Genomic DNA, 18,356 nt, shown 5'->3' on the forward strand with positions numbered 1-18,356 from the left:
TATCGAGACTTGCGAGAACTATATTGGTGGCCTGGGCTTAAACGAGAAGTGACCGAATTTGTGGGGAGATGTTTGACATGTCAACAAGTGAAGGCTGAGCATCAACTACCTTCAGGATTGTTACAGCCGGTAAAGATACCGCTTTGGAATTGGGAAAAGGTAACTATGGATTTTGTGAGTGGGTTGCCATTCACACCTTCTAAGAAGGATTCGGTTTGGGTAATTGTGGATAGGCTCACGAAATCTGCCCATTTCATACCTGTCCAAACCGATTACTCACTTCAGAAGCTGGCCAAGTTGTATGTGGCGGAGATAGTGCGGTTGCATGGGGTTCCAGTATCGATAATTTCTGACCGAGACCTAAGGTTGACATCTCGATTTTGGCAGAAGTTGCATGAGGCGTTGGGAACGCGATTGGATTTCAGTACGGCTTTTCACCCTCAGTCGGATGGGCAGTCAGAGAGGGTCATTCAGATTTTAGAAGACATACTGAGAGGTTGTGTTATTGAGTTTAGGGGCAGTTGGGAGGACTATTTACCATTGGCAGAGTTCGCGTATATCAACAGCTACCAAGCAAGTATTCAGATGGCTCCTTACGAGGCACTATATGGGCGAAGGTGTCGTTCGCCTACTTGTTGGGCAGAATTGGGGGAAAGGCAAGTACTTGGGCAAGAGCTGGTAACAGATACTGAAGACAAGATTAAGGTGATCAGGAATCAGTTAAAGGAGGCAGCGGATCGACAAAAGTCTTATGCCGATCTGAAACATAAGGATATTGAATATGTTGTAGGGGACATGTTGTTTTTGAAAGTTTCGCCTTGGAAGAAGATATTGAGATTTGGTAAGAAGGGTAAGTTGAGCCCACGGTTTATTGGGCCTTACCGAATTATTAAGCGGATAGGGCCGGTGGCTTATCAACTAGAGTTACCTCCAGAACTGGATCGTATTCACGACGTTTTTCATGTGTCCATGCTAAGGCAATATCGTTCGGACCCAACTCATATCGTGCCAGTTGCAGAAATCGAAGTACAGTCGCATTTGACTTTCAAAGAGGAACCTATGCAAATACTTGATCGCGAAGTCAAGGTGTTGAGAAGGAAGTCAGTCCCATTAGTGAAGGTACTTTGGAGGAACCATGGCAGGGAAGAAGCTACTGGGGAGACTGTAGAGGCAATGCGTCAGCCGTACCCTCAACTATTTGGATCAGGTAAATTTCGAGGCCGAAATTTCTTTAAGGAGGGTAGAGTTGTAACATCCTGATTTTCGAGTTTTTCACGATTCCCGATATTTTGGTAAAGTTTTTAAAATTTCGTATTTGGTTGTGGGATTCATAAATTGGGTAGGTAAATGGGCTTATGGAAGGCCCATAGGTTGGCCAAAAACCCGGTGGAATTTTTTAATTTTGGACTTAAAAAGTTAGGGGCCTTGGATAGGTGGTCTTATTAAAATTTGTGGGTAAAATGTAACACAAATAAGCCTTTGGTAAAGTGGCTAAGTGACGCCACTAGGGAGCTATAAAGGTGGCGTGTAAGTGTTGGGGGAAGACCTGGGTTCGATTCCCTGGGATGGCAAAGGTAATGTTATTTTTATGCTTGTGCATGCTAGAGTTTAAAGCTAGATGGAACTTTGTGGGAAAGAGTTTGAAACAGTCATATGCATGGATTAAGGAGGGATAAGGGGAGAGATTTTAGGGATTTGAGAGAAGGATAGGGCTTAGCCGAATTGAGGGGATTAGAGAGGGGATTTCGGCAGAGGGGTTTTAGTTAGGGATTTTCGGCATTATGGTCTAGGTTGTACCGTTTTCTCCTTTTGGTGTAGTCTTTTTCTCTCTTTTCTTTTCCAGCCAAATCTACCTTCCTCCCATTCATCTTTTCTTCCTTTTTTCTTTTCCGAAACTAGCCCACTACTCCCCTTCGTTCACCTATTGTTTTTCTTACCACCACTACTGCCGAAAGACCGCAAAAGCCGGAATCTATGGAGACTAGGTGGTGTCGATTCTTTGTTGACCAGCAACCCTCTTTCTCTTTTCACTTTTTAGTGGCCAATTCCCTTATCTTCTAGGCATAAACGGATTCAAGAGGAGAGACTATGGTAAGTGCTCGAACTCGAAACGATTCCTATAGTAACTGTTGACAAAAGCCGAAACCCCTATAGTTTAGGAGATGACCGAATGTGGGTATAGGCTCTATTTGGTTTTTCTTTAATCTTTTTATGGTTTCTTTAGTGCAGGAGCAGCAAGGCGTAGGGTCGACTTGGATTAGTTTGGATCATCAGAGTGGCTAGAACTAGTCATCAATTTCGGCAAAGGTAAGGTTCCTAAAGCCATTATGGAGGGTGGCCGAATGTGTAAGTGTTGAATTAGATGGTTCTCGATTTGGTTCAATTATTATGAGCTGATCTATTAACGGTTGATTATAGGAGAAATCGTGTAGGATATCTCGTCGAGGAATATCGCAAAACAGGTGTGTAACGAACCCTTTTTCATAGCTTAAAACGATAAGTCCCGAAAAGCCGAAATGCCGAAATTCTGGCATTCCGAGGACTTGTGAGCAAGAGAATGCTCATTGGTTAGTTAGATTCGCTAAGTTGATGGACGGGATCGTTCGAACAGGTAAGAGCACGATTTTTGGCATGACGATAAGTTGGGCCTCGAGGGGCTGAAGTTGGGCCCAATGGACTTTCGGGCCCTTTTGGGTAAAATTGGTAGAAAATGAAAACCTGTTAAGTTGCGCATTAAGAATGGTAACAATATTATGGAATATAGGCTAAATGGGCCTAGATGACAAAATCGGCTAAGTAGGGCCTATTAGGGTTTTTTCGCCCAATAACTCGGTTGCGCTAAAAATAGGCCAGAATCGCTGTTTAGAACATATGAATTGTTAGTAACTAATAATGAACATGGAAAACCCTAATATTTGGTAGAATTATGAAATTACTTTTATAATATGGAAATGACTATTTTGCCCCTAGGTAAAAATGACCATTATACCCCTAGGGTTTACTTATAAATTTGATACGTGGGATATGATATACATGGTCGATATGATACGCACATGACATGCATGATATGTACATGATATGTATGAGATGCACATGATGTATTCATAATTGCATTGGGTTGGGTTTTTATATGGATGGAGGAAGTGCAAAAGGGCTTATACCCCAGTTTATTGAAAAGGGCTTTGCCCCAGTTTATCAAAAGGGCTTTGCCCCAGTTGTTAAAAGAGGCTAGGCCTCCGTTACATGATAAAGCAGCTATGCTGCCAGTGGTGTGTTGGTTGGGTGGGTCGAATCATTCCCCACATGGTGTGTTGGCTAGTACGGGTGGATAGTAGCGGATGGTGGGTCGAGTAGTCTCCCCGAATGGGCTTGCATTCATTCTTTCATTGACATTACTCGTGATAATGAAATGGGTCTACGGGCCATACCGTTTACAGTAAAGGCTTCGGCCTAGTGTTATGAAATATGAAATATGAAAAGGCTTCGGCCCAGTATATGTTGAGATTAGATGTGGGCTTAGGCCCAGCAGGCTGATATTGCTTTGGGCTGTAACACCCCTTACCCGTTACCGTCGCCGGAACAGGATACAAGGTATTACCAGAACACAATACCTACCATTAAACATAATCGAAATATAAATATGTCTTGAACAATATTAGCCAACTTTAATGGCTTGTACAAATTAGCTGGTCGAGTACTGTAACTAATATTTTAAACCTAGACAAATATGACACGTAACAAAATAATTAAGCCTACTATACATGCCATAATTCAAAACGTTTAGTTCAAATACCCTAAAGTAGGATAGTGCGGATAGATCTTCACGATCCTTAACTCTGAGCAAGCGGAGAACACTATAAGACAAAAGAGAGAAACAAAGTAAGCTTATAGCTTAGTAAGTAAGTATGTAAATACTAAAAAAATCTAACATGTTTACACAACAATTCAAGTACTTCTACTTTAACTTCACTATTCATTCCACTTTGATTAAGTTGTCTCTGCTGCGTCATATTCACTAAATAAATCATAACTCGAGTTACCAAACTCGAAATTCAAATCCGTAAAATTTACCTGAATCTAGACTCATAAAACTTTTTGCTAATTTTTTCTATAATTTTGGTTCAGCCGATTAGTACAGTTTATTAGTTAAAGTTTCCCTGTTACACAGCTCGACTGATCTGACCTCTGTTCACTACAAATTGAATTTCTCTCAGTACACAATTCAAACAACCCTGAAGTCTGTTTCATTTAAAAATAGTCTCAATAAGGAATTTAGGCATGTAAACTATATTTCTTAATTTGATTTGTACAATTTTTAATGATTTTTCAAAGTTGGAACAGGGGATCACGTATTCATCCTGAGAAAGTCACATACAATTGTAAATATCTCAAAATATAGAATTCCTTTGCTTGCTCTGTTTCTTTTATATGAAAGTAGACTCATTAAACTTTAATTTCACATCTCATTCAACCTCTAATTATATTCCTCCTATTTTTGGTGATTTTTCAAAATCACGTCACTGCTACCATCTAAAAACAGTTTTAATGCTAATTTCACTCTTTCACAAATTCTTTATGCTAGCCTCATTTTATCTTATATTTGTATATACCACAAATCATTTTCACCACATTTCATTCACCATAAGTGTAGGTACAAACCACAATGTCACCACAAAACCATCCCGTTGAACAATTCGGATCAATCCTCGATATTTAATGGTTTCAAAGACACACCCCACCATCATACTTCGTTTAGTTCGGCTCTCTTGTACACATGGTGAACACTTAGTACCACTCATGCGACCCAGCCGATTTGTCTCGTAGCTCTCTTGTCTACATGGTATCCGTCACTTGGAATCACGCATGCGACCCAGCTACATTTATCTTTCACGTAGCTCTCTTGTCTACATGGTGTCCTTCACTTGGAATCACGCATGCGACCTAGCTACATTTATCTTTCACGTAGCTCTCTTGTCTACATGGGATACATCTCGTATCACACATGTGACCTAGCTACTACTGAGGTGTCTCATAGCTTTCTTGTACACATGATGTGCACTCGGCATCATACATGTGACCTAGCTACGCTCCATCTATTTTATTCGATTTTTCCGAATGTTCAACCGGGATCTCTCTCTCTATTATTTATTTCCATTCTTCCAATAGTCGATTTATACTTCAACATCAGCTAGTATATACATATAATAGGCTGAAATATAAGAATTTACATGAAATTATTGTAATATTTACATACAAACTTACCTTGGTGCAAAATGTGGAAATTTTGCAATTTAATCCAAAACTTTTTCCTTCCCCCGTTCAAGATCAATTCCGCGTCTTTCTTGATTATGGAGCTTGAAAATTGAAGAAACCCTAGCTATGGAGAGAGGGAGAATTCGGCAGCAACTAAGGAGGATGATGACCAATTTTGTGTTATTTTTCCCATTTTATTTCATTTAATATCCAAATGACCAAAATGCCCCTCCTTACTAAACTTTCAAAAATTCCTTCCATGTCCTAATTTTGTCCATGAACTTAAAATTGGTCAAATTGCTATTTAAGACCTCCTAATTAATATTCCAAAACAATTTCATACTAAAAACTTCTGGGATGCAAATTTTGTAACTTATTCGATTTAGTCCCTACTTTCAATTTAAGCACTTTAGGCATAGAATTTCATCACGAAATTTTCACACAATCATGCAATCATATCATAAACCCCAAAATAATTATAAAACAATTATTTCTATCTCGGATTTGTGGTCACGAAACCACTATTCGATTAGGCCCTAATTCGGGTTGTCACAATTCTCCCCCCTTTGAGATTTTCGTCCCGAAAATCTTACCGATAAAGAGGTTTGGGTCTTGTTTCCTCATAGCTTCTTGAGGTTCCCACGTAGCCTCTTCTATCCCATGTCCGTGCCACAATACTTTCACTAAAGCTATACTTTTATTTCTTAACTGTTTAACCTCTCGAGCCAAAATCTTTATTGGTTCCTCCTCATAGGTCATATCCGATCGAATCTCAATTTCGTTGGAGAAATCACATGTGAAGGATCGAACGATAACGTCGCAACATTGATACATGAAACACGTTATGAATTCTTTCTAACTCTGCCGGTAAGGCCAACCGATATGCCATGGTCCAATTCTCTCAAGTAATCTCAGACGGCCCAATAAAACGCGGACTCAACTTGCCTTTTGACTAAATCTCGAATCTTTTTCCATGGTGACACCTTCAAGAACACTTTATCACCCACCGAAATTCAATCTCTTTTCTTTTAAATCGCATATGACTTTTGTCGATCTGAAGCGACTTTCAAGCAATCCCGAATTACTTTTATTTTCTCTTGGTTTCTTTAACTAAATCAACTCCATGAATCGGTTTCTCACTAAGCTCGGTCCAATATAAAGGAGTCCGACACTTACGACCATACAAGGCTTCAGACGGTGCCATTTGTATACTTGATTGATAAGCTGTTATTGTAGGCAAACTCAATCAAAGATAGATATTTCTCCCAACTACCTCCAAATTCTAAAACACAACATCTAAGCATATCTTGAGTACCGGATTACTCTTTACATTTGACCATCTGTTTGTGGATGAAATGCGGTACTAAAGTTCAATTTTGTACCCAAAGCTTCTTGTAACTTTTCCAAAATCTCGAGGTAAATCTTGGATCTCTATTTGATATTATAGACATAGGTACTCCGTGCAACTTCACAATTTCAGCAACATATAATTCGCTAATTTATCAAGTGAGTAATCGGTGCGTCTTGGTATAAAGTGGGCTGACTTTGTTAATCTATCAACCACTACCCAACAAAGCATCCTTCTTTTTAGGAGTTAAAGGCAAACCGGTTACAAAATCCATGGTAATCTTGTCCCATTTCCACTCAGCAAAGACATTCTTGGTTGAAGTAATCCTGAAGGCACTTGATGTTCAACTTTTACTTGTTGATGATCAAACACTTGGTTACAAATTCGAAATGTCCTTTTCATACCGCCACCAATCTGACTTCTTTAAATCATTATACATTTTTGTGCTACCGGGATGAACTGATAAATGACCATTGTGCGCCTCATGTAATATTTTACGAATCAATTTATTGTTTTTCGGCACACATATCCTGTCTCGAAACATCAAACAATCATCTGGTCCAACTCGAAAATCTGAGTCGTAACCTGATTCGCATTGAGTTCTCTTGATCCGCAACTCACTATCATTCTTTTGAGCATCACAAATTAATCGGAGAAATAACGGTTTAGCTCTCATTTACGCTAAGATTGACCCATCATCGACAATGCTAACCCGTGTTCATGGCTCTCAAAGTAAAAAGAAATTTTACGCTCAAGGCGTCAAGAACTTACATTTGCTTTTCTGGATGATAATCAATCACTAGATCATAATCCTTTAATAATTCAAGCCATCTTGCCGTCGCAGATTGAGATCCTTTTGATTCATCAAGTACTTCAAACTTTTGTGATCGGTAAAAATTCGGCATTTTTCACCGTACAAATAATGTCGCCAAATCTTCAAGGCAAAAACAACAATGCCGTTCCAAATCATGTGTAGGATAGTTCTTTTCATGCGGTTTTAAGCGTCTCGAAGCATAAGCTACCACTTTACCCTCTTGCATTAACACACATCCAAGGCACATCAATGATGCATCACTATAAATTACGAACTCCTTTCTCGACTCGGGCTGTACTAAAATTGGTGCTTCATCAATCGTGCTTTCAATTTTTCAAAACTTTGTTGACATTTATCAGTCCATTCAAATTTAACATTCTTTTGCAACAACTTAGTCATAGGAGAGGCAATCATCGAAAATCCTTCAACAAAACGTCTATAATACCCGGCTAAGCCTAAAAGCTTCTAACCTCGGATACATTCTTGGCGGTTTCAATCGACGATCGCGAAATCTTACTTGGATCCACCGAATACCATCACCGAGACTATATGCCCCAAAAATCCGACTTCACGAAGCCGAACTCACTTTTACTAAACTTGGCAAGCAGTTTCTTTTCTCTCAAGATTTGCAATATAGTTCTCAAGTGTTCGCATGTTCAGACTCATCTCGAGAATAAATTAAAATGTCATCTATAAACACTACTACAAACTTATCCAAATATGGCGGAAGATCCGATTCATTAAGTCCATAAATATAGTGGAGCATTTGTTAAGCGAAAGGCATCACAAGAAACTCATAATGTCCATACCTTGTCCTAAAGGCGGTTTTCACATGTCGACTCCTTAACTCTCATTGGTAGTAACCGGACCTCAAATCAATCTTTGAAAACACTGTGGCCCCCTTTAAGCGATCGAATAAATCATCAATCCTCGGCAATGGGTACTTGTTCTTTATTGTCACCTTATTAAGTCGACGGTAATCAATGCAAAGTCTCATTGAACCATCCTTCTTCTTCTGAATAATACAGAGCACCCAGGAGAGAAACTCGGTCTCACAAATCCCTTGTCATTAACTCCCGCAATCGAGCCTTCAATTCTTTTAATTCATGAGCCATTCTATATGGAGCAATCGAGATCGGCAAAGGTGCGGCAACAAATCAATAGCAAAATCTATCTCTATTCGGAGGCAACCTGGGCAATTCCTCCGGAAATACATCCGAAACTCACGGACTATAAGATCGATTCAAATTTCAGTTGGGGCAACTCAATATTCATTACATAAGCGGATAAGCTTCACACCCTTTTCTCATGTATTTACATGCGGACATATGCGAAATCACCATAGGCAATTTATTTGATTCATCTGTTTCAACCCACGAATTTCTCCATTTTCACATTTCAATTCTAGTGTCTTTTGTTTACAATCTACCTTAGCATCATACAATGTTAACCGGTCCATTCCCAAGATAACGTCAAACTCACCAAATGGTAACAACATCAAGTTGGCGGAAAACAGTGACCTTGAATCATTAATGGGCAATTCTTGCAAACCTTGTCAACTAGCACATATTGGCCTAAGGGTTCGACACTTTAATCGTAAACTCGGTAAATTCAACAGCAACTTTTATTGGATACTAAATTCATGCAAATATAGGAATGAGTGGACCCGTGATCAATCAATGCAATAACAATAGTATCATAGAGAAAATGTACCAGTAATAACATCGGAGATCTTGCATCTTCTCGAGCACGTATAGCATAAGCTCTAGCAGGTGCTCTAGCCACGATCTTGCCGTTAAATCTTTCATCACGTTTTACTACTAGTCCCACCTCCAGTATTTCTCGGTGGTCTACCTCTACTAGCGGTGGTATTCATCTAGCACTGAAATCTTTCTTCTTTAACTTTCTCCGGACAATCTCTAATAAAATGCTCGCGAGAACACTTTGAAACAAGCTCGCTCGGTCCCCAACACTCACCATAATGTTGCTCGCCACATTGTCGACACTCGGGCTTTCTAGGTCGCACATTACCCACACTTGCCATCAAGTAGCTTGAGCTTTAGACCCGAATATGCTCTACCACGATCTCGTGTGAATCCCCAATTGAAAGCTGTCATTCGAGGGTTTGTCTCTTTGGACCTCTTTGGTTGAGATTGAAATGGCTTGCTTATCTGTCTTTTTCGACATCTCGGGCCTCAATAGCGACTTTTCTTCTTTCTTTGTTCAATTCTTGACTTTAAGAGCTCGATCAACCAATACTACAAATTCTTTCAACTCCAAAATTCCTACAAGCACTTTAATGTCCTCATTCAGCCTATCTTCAAATCTTCTACACATAATGGCCTCGGTGGACACACATTCACAGGCATACTTGCTGAGTCTTACAAATTCGCGTTCATACTGCTACTGAGACATTTTCCCTGCTTCAATTCAAGGAACTCCTTCCGTTTTTGATCAATGAATCGCTGACTTATGTATTTCTTTCTAAATTCTTCTGGAAGAAATCCCAAGTAACTTTTCTTTTGGCACCACTGCAACCAAAGTCTTCCACCGTGGTAAGTCGAATCTCTCAAAAGTGATCTGACACTTTAAGCATTCCTCGGTGTACATGAGAGCTCATCAAATACGGGTAGAATTTTCAAGCCGAATTCCGCTTTCTCGGGATCATCATCGATCTTTGCTCTAAACTCTTCAGCCCCTTGTTTTGAATCTTGTCAACCGGAGGCTTGTTCATTCTTACCAAATCTATACCTTGAGAAGCTACGAGAATCGTCGAGGTATAGGAGGGTGGAGGAGGTTGAGCATTTGGATTTGCTCGAATAAATTCAGTATACCAATTGTTCATCATTTGGAGAAAGGCATCCCGAGCCTCATCTCCTTGTCTCAATGTCTCAGGTCTACTTTCCTGGTAGCGGTCCCTTAAAGGGAGCGGCGCATTACTAGCAAACATCATCACCGCAGTTCCTTGGGATCCATTACTATATTAAAACAAAACACAGTTTAGAATAATCAGAGTCACCACACTATCACAATATTTTTATGGCATGTATAGCTAGACTTTTACACACACTTTATTAGTCCGAGAACCGACTAAACCATAGCTCGATACCACTAAATGTAACACCCTTACCCGTTACTGTCATAGGAGCAGATACAAGGTATTACCGAACACAATACCTACCATTAAACATAATCGAAATATAAATATGTCTTGAACAATATTAGCCAACTTTAATGGCTTGTACAAATTAGCTGGTCGAAATCTTGTAACTAATATTTTAAACCTAGACAAATATGACACGTAACAAAATAATTAAGCCTACTATACATGCCATAATTCAAAAGCGTTTAGTTCAAATACCCTAAAGTAGGATAGTGCGGATAGATCTTCACGATCCTTAACTCCTAAGCAAGCGGAGAACACTATAAGACAAAAGAGAGAAACAAAGTAAGCTTATAGCTTAGTAAGTAAGTATGTAAATACTAAAAAAATCTAACATGTTTACACAACAATTCAAGTACTTCTACTTTAACTTCACTATTCATTCCACTTTGATTAAGTTGTCTCTGCTGCGTCATATTCACTAAATAAATCATAACTCGAGTTACCAAACTCGAAATTCAAATCCGTAAAATTTTCCTGAATCTAGACTCATAAAGATTTTTGCTAATTTTTTTCTATAATTTTTGGTTCAGCCGATTAGTACAGTTTATTAGTTAAAGTTTCCCCTGTTACACAGCTCGACTGATCTGACCTCTATTCACTACAAATTGAATTTCTCTCAGTACACAATTGAAACAACCCTGAAGTCTGTTTCATTTAAAAATAGTCTCAATAAGGAATTTAGGCATGTAAACTATATTTCTTAATTTGCTTTGTACAATTTTTAATGATTTTTCAAAGTTGGAACAGGGGATCACGTATTCATCCTGAGCAAGTCACATACAATTGTAAATATCTCAAAATATAGAATTCCTTTACTTGCTCTGTTTCTTTTATATGAAAGTAGACTCATTAAACTTTAATTTCACATCTCATTCAACCTCTAATTATATTCCTCCTATTTTTGGTGATTTTTCAAAATCACGTCACTGCTACCATCTAAAAACAGTTTTAATGCTAATTTCACTCTTTCACAAATTCTTTATGCTAGCCTCATTTTATCTTATATTTGTATATACCACAAATCATTTTCACCACATTTCATTCACCATAAGTGTAGGTACAAACCACAATGTCACCACAAAACCATCCCATTGAACAATTCGGATCAATCCTCGATATTTAATGGTTTCAGCACACAGCCCCACCATCATACTTCGTTTAGTTCGGCTCTCTTGTACACATGGTGAACACTTAGTACCACTCATGCGACCCAGCCGATTTGTCTCGTAGCTCTCTTGTCTACATGGTATCCGTCACTTGGAATCACGCATGCGACCCAGCTACATTTATCTTTCACGTAGCTCTCTTGTCTACATGGTGTCCTTCACTTGGAATCACGCATGCGACCTAGCTACATTTATCTTTCACGTAGCTCTCTTGTCTACATGGGATACATCTCGTATCACACATGTGACCTAGCTACTACTGAGGTGTCTCGTAGCTTTCTTGTACACATGATGTGCACTCGGCATCATACATGTGACCTAGCTACGCTCCATCTATTTTATTCGATTTTTCCGAATGTTCAACCGGGATCTCTCTCTATTATTTATTTCCATTCTTCCAATAGTCGATTTATACTTCAACATCAGCTAGTATATACATATAATAGGCTGAAATATAAGAATGTACATGAAATTATTGTAATATTTACATACAAACTTACCTTGGTGCAAAATGTGGAAATTTTGCAATTTAATCAAAACTTTTTCCTTCCCGTTCAAGATCAATTCGCGTCTTTCTTGATTATGGAGCTTGAAAATTGAAGAAACCCTAGCTATGGAGAGAGGAGAATTGGCAGCAACTAAGGAGGATGATGACCAATTTTGTGTTATTTTTCCCATTTTATTTCATTTAATATCCAAATGACCAAAATGCCCTCCTTACTAAACTTTCAAAAATTCCTTCCATGTCCTAATTTTGTCCATGAACTTAAAATTGGTCAAATTGCTATTTAAGACCTCTAATTAATATTCCAAAACAATTTCATACTAAAACTTCGGGATGCAAATTTTGTAACTTATTCGATTTAGTCCCTACTTTCAATTTAAGAACTTTAGGCATAGAATTTCATCACGAAATTTTCACACAATCATGCAATCATATCATAAACCCCAAAATAATTATAAAACAATTATTTCTATCTCGGATTTGTGGTCACGAAACCACTATTCCGATTAGGCCCTAATTCGGGTTGTCACATGGGCTCTGAAAGAGGCTTGTTACACATTGTGTTTCCAAACTCACCCCCTCTCCTTAACCTTGCAGGTGAGCCTTGATTTGGGGACTTGGAACCGGAGGGGATTCAGAGTGGCCACGGTGATCACCTTTGGGCTTTTGAATAAGTGTTTGGTTTTCATTAAGTTTGCTTTATTTATTATTTATTTTTGGGGTGTAATAAGGCCATTTTTATTTGATTTTCTTTCTTTTCTGGGATTATAATATTTTTAATAACTTTAAACTGGTTGATAATGAATGGGCTAGACTTAGGACGTGTTTTCAAAACGACACTTGTTTTCCAAACAACACAATGTTACGATTATCCGATTTCTCAAAGATATCCACATAAATAAATTTCAATTCGATATAACTAAGTGTGGCAATGGTTGTGGGCATGTCTTAACAAAAGTTAACAAAAGTCGGGTTTTAAAGCACTAAAACCCATTCACTTTGTCAGCTTAACAAAAGTCGGGTTTTAAAGCACTAAAACGAAACATGGATTTTTAACTTCAATGTGGCGCGTCAGATTCGACCATAACGTCTGGGCCGGGTTTAGGGTGTTACAGATACTCTGGCGGTCGTAGAGGTTCATTAGGCCATAAGTCCTGCGCCAAAAGAATACTATATCTAGTGGTAGCTATGGTCATGGTCGAGCAGGACATGGCAATCGTGGAGAACCTTTCCCGGTGGAGTTTTAGTTCCTATGTGATGATGAGCTTAAGAGCTCTATATAACTGTGATAAAATCAAGAACTTTTTAGGGGATATTAGGAAGAATAAGTACTCGAAATGAAATAACCAAAATTAATAATTAAAAAATAAAATTCTAAAATCTAACAAAAATAAAAAGTAGTTTCAATAAAAATTAAAAACATAAAATAATAAATAAATATTTCTAAACATCTTCATCGCTGGATGGTTCGCGAGGTAGGACTGGCGATGAGATGTGGAGGTGCTGACAAATCTGCTATAGAGTAGCATCAATGTTGTCAAATCATTGAAAACACTGCTACTCGAGTCGGGTAAGGCGCTCAGAGATGTCAGCATATGAAGTCGCCATATGAACTAGACGAGAGGGTTGTGGTGGCTGAGTCGGTGGATCCTCGTGCTGTGGGGGGACATCATCAGGAATGTCCTCGTAGGCCTCCTCCTCGGTAGATTGGGCGAGACGATACTGGAGGGGTAGGTTCCTCGGTGCCTCTCGATTATCCTCATGCTAAGCATGCTCGTGATGCCTTGTGGAGACATCTGGCCGAAAAGGGTGAGGGATGTTTCTTGGGCCACGGAGTTGAGGAGCCCGAAGTGTCGTGCCAACCTAGTCACATAGGGGCCAATGGAGATGAACCCCTTCCGATGTCGCTCTGTTTGGTGCTGAATTGCAAGGGTGATGAAATAGGCAAGGTCGATGACGTGTCCTTGAAACATGCACCATAAGAAGTAGACGTTGTGGGTGTTGACGACGCCAGTGCTCTCTCGCCTCCTTATAATCGTGTGAGCTAAAATAGCGTACAAGTATCTTAGGGGTGGTGGAAGAGCTGATGCCTTGGAGTGGCTAGGATTGTACGAGGCCGTGCTAGGAGCCAAAGTATGTGGCGATAAATGTATGTGGCGACTGAGTGCATGTAGTTTATTCTCCTCCCTGAACTCCTCCGTATATAGGGCTAGAGCAGCACTGAGCTCTGGGACGCTTAGCTGGCGGATTAATCCGCCTAGGCGAAACTGGACTGTGCTGGGATCATTATACCTTGTCATTATAGTCTGGAGATGGAATGTTGAGCATAGTTCCATCGTGAGCTTGAGGTATGTTGGCTCGATAATCCCAAAAAATAGCTCCCAAGGGTCAGTGGTTAGGAGAGCCTGAATCGCATCCGCCATCTAGACTTGTTCAGCCCAGTCGATGCAACGGCCTGCAATTAAGGGTCGGGCCCGAAGTATTTGGAACAGTTCTTCTTGGGGACCTCAGGGAAACTGTAGGAGAGGGTGACAGATTTTCGCGGTTGGGCCTGCGGAAGAGGACGCTCCCTTCCTCTTCTTTGAAGCTGGTATGAAGGTTTTCTTTCCTCTTGACAATGACATGGTACCTGTGATTAAAATCATCAAGTCGTCTTGATGAGTGGTCGAAGTAAAAGGAATAAAATTTCCAACTAAAAATAGACTTTCAGCCACAACTAAACATAACTAATATAATAATTTCATGACTTTTTCATTGTATGTAGTAATGGCATGTGTAAAAGTATAAAGCTTTCCTAACAATATGAAATGTATAAGAAATAATTGAACAATGCAATTTACATGAGAGATATTGGCATGGGAATGAGAATGAGCATGGTAAAATCATGGGTATGAAGTTTTCTAATCACTTGATTTAACATGCAATGTATAATAACTAACTAAAAAAGCAAACTAAATGATAAAGTAATGAACAGAAATAGAGGATAGTTAAAAAGAAATGGAAATTATTGTAATAATAAGTATTAGTAATAAGTAAAATTGAAGTGAAGAGAGTAAACAAATGCAAAGGGAGAGAGATTCGGCGTCCAAAACGAAGTTGAAGGTGGCGCACAGGCATAGCAGGGGGCTTTGTGGAGTTGTAGCGGCTAGGATTAGGGTTTTTGAATGGGGAAAAAAGTGAATAGTCCAGGGTATTTATAGATTTTGGGTACATGGCCATGGCACACGCCTGTGTCCCTCAATTTCAGCCTGTGTGATTCGCGAATTTAAAATTTGGGCGCTTCTGACATTTAGTACATGCCCGTGTTCCTCAAGCGTGTGGGTTCACACGGCTGTGTTGCATAACTGTCTCTAGCTTTGTTCACTTCTCCCACACCCGTGTTAATTTAATAGGTTCGACCATGGGTGATAAACACGGGCGTGTTGCACGCCCGTGCTAGTTTCTCAGTTTCAACCACGGGTCTTCCACACGAGCGTGTCACACGACCGTATTGTTTTGGCAGGCTCGACCATGGTCGTATCGCACGGCTGTGGTGTTTAATCGTAGCCCGTGTTGGGGAAATCTTTTGCCCTATTTTCACACAGCCTTAAGCACGCCCGTGTGCTTGGCCGTGTCTCTATGGAAACACCTATATTCAGGATTTCTATTAGTAAGTTAGGAGTTAAATACCAAAATTCAAAGATATTACTATTGTTAGTGCTCGGGTTACCTCCCGAGAAGCGCTTATTTATAGTCTAAGCTCGACTTACCTCTCCGTTGTATGGTTATGGTGGTTCGAGGAGTTTATACTCCTCATTCCTGCTATCAGTCTCATCAAAATAAGGTTTTAAACGTGTGTTGTTTACCTTAAAAGTGCTGAACTTGGGATGACTCACCTCCACCGTACCGAATGGAAAAATACTGAGTACCGTAAGAGGGATTTCCTCTTTCGGTGTGGTAGTGACAATGTGGGGATCTGCGGCATCTAATAAGACCTTATCACCAACCTTAACTAAATTTGGGGAGGTATCAAACTCATTCTGGTGTAATTTTGGTTTATCGTGTGTTCTCAGTTTATGTGCTCGCCATTCGTCTAGCTCCTCTATCCGTAGCCTTCGTTCTTCATGAATGTGTCCTCTATCATTTCTAAAACATGGCTCGTGAGCTTCTTTGAAGCTCAATTTCTGCAAAGTCATATTGTCAGTTCTTGTAGATTGGTGTGGACCATTGCCTTCAATGTTCGATGTGATGCCAAAATTACAAGCTTGAAGGGTGATCGTTTCCTCTCCCACACGAAGTCTAAGCTCACATGTGCCAACATCAATAATTGTTTTAGCAGTTGCTAAAAAGGGCCTCCCTAAAATCAAAGGGGTGTTATTATCCTCCTCTATGTCTAGAACAATGAAATCAACGGGAAATATGAACTTATCTACTTTCACTAGTACATCTTAAATAATACTCATAGGAAATCTTATAGTTTTATCTGCCAATTGAATACTCATCCTAGTTTGTTTAGGTTTCCTAAGACCTAGTTGCTTAAACATTTTGTAAGGCATGACGTTTATACTAGCCCCTAAATTAGCTAATGTATAATTTATATCTAAACTACCAATTAAGCAAGGAATTGTAAAACTCCCTGGATCTTTCAATTTGTGGGGTAATTTATTCTGTAGAATAGCTGAGCAGATTGCGTTTAGTTCTACATGTGATGCTTCGTCCAACTTCCGCTTATTTACTAAAAGCTCTTTTTAAAATTTTCATTGCATTTGGCATCTGCGACAAAGCTTCAATAAACGGTAAGTTAATATGTAATTTTTTCAAAAGTTTGAGGAATTTACTGAATTGTTCATCTGAGAGGTCTTTCCTTGTCGCGTTAGGGTATGGGACATTAGGTCTATAATCTTTATTCACTATTTTGTTACGACTTACCTCACTTTTACCTTTTCTTATCACAATTTCTTGCATCAATTCTGGCTCAGGCGCAATGAATCCTTCCTTATCTTGAGTACTAATTGCGTTGAGGTGTTCCCTTGGATTAGGTTCAGTATTACTTGGTAAGCTACCTTACGGTCGTTCGGAGATTAGTTTGGATAACTGGCCTATTTGAGTTTCGAGCCCTTGGATCGATGCTTGTTGATTCTTAAGTGCTGCCTCGGCATTTTGGAAACGGGTTTCTGATACTGAAATGAATTTAGAGAGCATCTCTTTAAGGTTTGGTTTCTTCTCTTATTGATAAGGTGGCTGTTGAAAACCCTGAGGATTTTGTGGCTTTTGATTCCGTTGACCACCCCAAGAGAAATGAGGAACCTGCATTATAAGTATTACTGTATGGGTTATTTTGAGATTGAAAGTTATTGTTACCTATATAGTTGACTTGTTCTTCTTCAGTTGTAGGATTGAAGGATTGATATTCTATATGTACACCTCCTCCACTTGAGTCACACCTCATTACTGGATGTACCTGCGTAGATTCAAGTAAACCATCAATCTTTTTATTGAGAAGCTCTACCTGATTTGACAGCATAGTAGCTGAGTCGACGTTATAAACACCGGCTGTTATTGTTGGCTTACTCCAGTGACATTTATTCAATGACTGCATAAGCCTCTTCAGGTGTTTTGTTGTTGATGGTTCCTCCAGCAGCTGCGTCAATCATCTATCTTGTTGAGGGATTCAACCATTGTAAAAAGTTTGAGCTTGTAGCCATAAAGGTAACCCATGGTGAGGGCACCTTTGAAATAGATCCTTGTATCTCTCCCATGCATCATAAAGTCTTTCTAAGTCCATCTGCACAAAAGAAGAGATATCATTACATAACTTAGCCATTTTAGCCGGTAGAAAATATTTTAGTAGAATTTTTTTGGCATTTGCTCCCAAGTAGTGATGGACCCTTGTGGTAACGAGTTCAACCACTGTTTAGCTTTGTTTCTCAGTGAAAAAGGGAATAACTGAAGGTGAATGGCATCATCAGAAATACCATTAATTTTGAAAGTGTCGCAAAACTCAAAAAAATTCGCCAAGTGAGTGTTGGGATCCTCTTCCTGCAAACCATAAAATTGAACAAACTGTTGTATCATCTGAATTCTGTTAGGTTTCAGTTCAAAATTATTTGCAGCAATAGCAGATC

The 18,356-nt window shown here is 39.3% G+C and overlaps 1 non-coding gene across 1 annotated transcript; it reads left to right on the top strand.

Annotated features, from left to right (window-relative positions):
• The first annotated feature begins 17,942 nt into the window (after positions 1–17,942).
• LOC128280154 (small nucleolar RNA R71) lies at positions 17,943–18,049 on the top strand. Its single transcript, XR_008270334.1, has one exon. It is a non-coding gene; the product is annotated as a small nucleolar RNA R71 (small nucleolar RNA).
• The last annotated feature ends 307 nt before the right edge of the window (positions 18,050–18,356 follow it).

The sequence above is a fragment of the Gossypium arboreum genome, chromosome 8 (genome assembly GCF_025698485.1).
Source record: "Gossypium arboreum isolate Shixiya-1 chromosome 8, ASM2569848v2, whole genome shotgun sequence".
Lineage (NCBI taxonomy): Eukaryota > Viridiplantae > Streptophyta > Magnoliopsida > Malvales > Malvaceae > Gossypium > Gossypium arboreum.